Here is a 3230-nt window from a genome sequence, read left to right as displayed (position 1 = left end):
ACAATGAAATATTTGCACGTTACTCAAAAAACAAAACAAAACAAAACAAAAACTCACTGCCATCGAATCAGATCTGACTCATAGTGACCCCTCCTTGGGTTTCCAGGCAGTATCTCTTCAGAAGCAGATTGCCCAACCTTCCTTCCGAGGAATGGCTGGTGAGTTTGAACTGTCAGCTTTCTTGTTAGCAGTCAAATGACTTAGGCACTACACCACTAGGAATAATAAAAGCATTTAGGCATGGAGCAACTACTTGGTGTCATACTTCTAGTTATAATTTCAAAGATGATGTAATGCCCTTTGGCTTGTTGCTAGCTATTCTATGCAAACTCATATGACCATAATAATCATAAAAATAAGCCAAAAATCTTCATTATCCTTCTGAATCATTTCTAACTTTCAGGTTTTGTATTTTACCATTTTTTCCCCTCTGGGATTAACATATTCTCTCACAAAGAATTTGTTTTGGTTCACCTCTCTGACTTTAAGATCCTGAAGCTGTTTTCTGTGTAGTACCCCACCTGAATTTTGTCCACCACAACCACAACTACATTGATCAGTTTCCAGATTCACAGCCACAAGGAAAAGGAGAGGGTTCTATGGTACTCATGTAAGCATGCACTCTATAGATTCTCTTAGTCTCTTATGCCTTATATCATTATCTGCATATAACATTTCATTATTCAGTTTTACCTTACAAATTAGAAAATAAACCAGTAGCACTATGGCTCTCTCCATCTTTTGCCCACTCCTCCCATCTTGTTTATTCTTATATATTGCTACCAAGAATAAGTAAATATATGCAAAGACTGTCTGTTGTTATGTGCCATTGAGTCTATTTCTACTCACAGAGGTGCTATAGGACTGTGTAACACTGACCCATAGGGTTGCCTTGGCTGTAATCTGTGAGGTTGGTTGGATTTCCTGAATAGATATATTCATATCTTTCATCATATTAGGGAAGTTCTCTTCCAACATATCTTGTACAATTTTCTCAGTGGTTTTATTTTTTCTTTCCTGTTCTGGAATTCCAAAGACATGTAGGTTATTCCTTTTGATGCTATCCCACATGAACCTTATTGTTGTTGTTATTATTTGCCATCGAGTCGTCCTGGACTCACAGCGACCCCTCCTTGGGTTTCCGAGGCAGTTATCACTACGGAAGTAGGATTGCCCAACCTTCCTTCCTTAGGCTTTCTTAATTTTGTTTTGATCTTTTTTGTGATTTATCTCTTTCCAAAGAAGTGTTCAGGTATTTGTCTTCAATCTCATTAATTCTGTCTTCCACTGCATTGATTATACTCCTTTGCCCTTTCAATGTGTTATCTATTTCTGACAATGTAGTATTAATCTTCTGGATTTCTATCTGTAGATTTAGAATCATTTCTAATTTTTCAATTATTTTGTCATTTGTTCTTGTATTTTCTTCCAAAATTCTTCTAGGGTTTGTCTGTGTTTTCCTTAGTTGTCTCTCAATCCTTTAAAGATACCTAAATATATTATTTTGAATTCCTTATCAAAGAGTTCCAATGCCACTTCTTCCTCAGGGATGTGTTCTGGGTCTGTATACTGCTCCCTTGTTTCTACCACTTTATCTTGCTTCTTTGTGTGGACTGTGATGGTCTGTTGTCTCTGAGACATTGTGGGATTGTTGTATTTAGATCTCTGTTAACTGCTTGTGAAGAGCAGCCAAGGATGAATCAGGCTCTTTTTGGTGGTTGTTTATCATTGTTCCATTGGTAGAGAAGGAAGTGGTGGCTCTCACTCAGTAAATGAAGCTTCAGGAGGTGTGGATGTAGTTATATCATATGGGGACTATTGCTGTCTTTGACTCCATTAGACAAAAAGAACAATTGAATAACCATCAAAAAAGTAAAAGCAAATGGACAAAACACACACTGTGTAATCACATAGGAACAGTAATCAAAAAAAGAAAAAAAGGGAAAAAGAAGGAAAAAAAATGCAATATCTGGGGAGAGGGCAATAAGAGAAAAAAAGGTAGAGAAGGAGAATAATGAATAAAAAAATTGGGAAAAATGCAAAAATTAAAAAAAAGGAACAGGGTTAACCATGACAAAGAAAAAAAAAAAAAATGCAGCCAGGAACAGGAAAAGAAAAAAAGCTGAAAACTAGAACCTTGGAAGAGAAGAATAAAGAATAATAGCAAAAAGGACAAAAGTAATAATAATGGTAGTGGTTTTAAAAACAGAAAAAAAAAAAAACCTAAAAAAACAGAAAAAAGAAAAAAAAAATTGGGACAGGGTGGGGCAGGGCACCCAGACTTCATCTGAGCACACAAACTGGGATGGGATTCTTGCTGGCCCAGAAGCTGGGTGGGAGTGAGTGATGGCTGCACCTCTGTTCACCAAGAGGGTGTGGGGTATAAGGGTATCAAGTGGAATGTCACACCTTTCCAGTCATCCAGGTCCAGAATGTCCTTGGGGTTCCCAGCAAGTGGAGCCTGTTCTTAAGGCTCTGGAATCTGGAAGAATCCTGTCGCTTTAAATATCCAAAGTGGTCAAATTACTTGTAAACATTCAAAATGACTGTGTCTTCTGGACAGGCCGAAGTCCACAGCTCTTTCTCTTTGCTACTTACCCTTTTATTCACCAGCCACCAGAGCAGTCCTCCTTGCATGCCCTAGCTAGCAGGGCTGATTTTTAGCTTAAATCTTAGGTCTTACCACCAGTTGGCAATATCTAAGCTCTCTGTGCTATCAGTATCGCTGCCAGACCGCAGATCCATATGTCTCCTTTTTTGATGTTTTCATGCAAATTCTTCTGCTAGTTGGAGTTTAGTCCACTTCTGTATCTTTCCTTTCAAGGCTCAGGGGTCCAGGATTATCTTCTGTATCTGTTTTAATTGGTTTCCCTTTTCTTTGTTGAAGAGAGTCTGTGGAGTCTTTCTGCCTATTCTGCAATCTTAGTAGATTTTCCGTGCCATCAAGTTGTATTTAACTCATAGTGACCCGTCCTTGGGTTTCCAAGGAGCTCTTGTGGCATAGTGCCTAAGGCATTTGACTGCTAACCAGAAGGCTGGTGGTTCAAACCCACCAACCACTCCTGGAAAGGAAGATGGTGCAATCTTGGAAACTCTGGTAACGTAGTGCCTAAGGCACTTGACTGCTAACTAGAAGGCTGGCGGTTCAAACCCACCAGGCACTCCTCAGAAGGAAGATGGGGCAATCTACTTCCGTAGTGATAATGCCTCGGAAACCCAAGGAGGGGTCA

The sequence above is a fragment of the Orycteropus afer genome, unplaced genomic scaffold, assembly GCF_000298275.1.
Source record: "Orycteropus afer afer isolate SDZICR_OR568_19922 unplaced genomic scaffold, OryAfe1.0 scaffold00439, whole genome shotgun sequence".
Taxonomy (NCBI): domain Eukaryota; kingdom Metazoa; phylum Chordata; class Mammalia; order Tubulidentata; family Orycteropodidae; genus Orycteropus; species Orycteropus afer.
Note: the sequence above shows the minus strand (reverse complement) of the source record.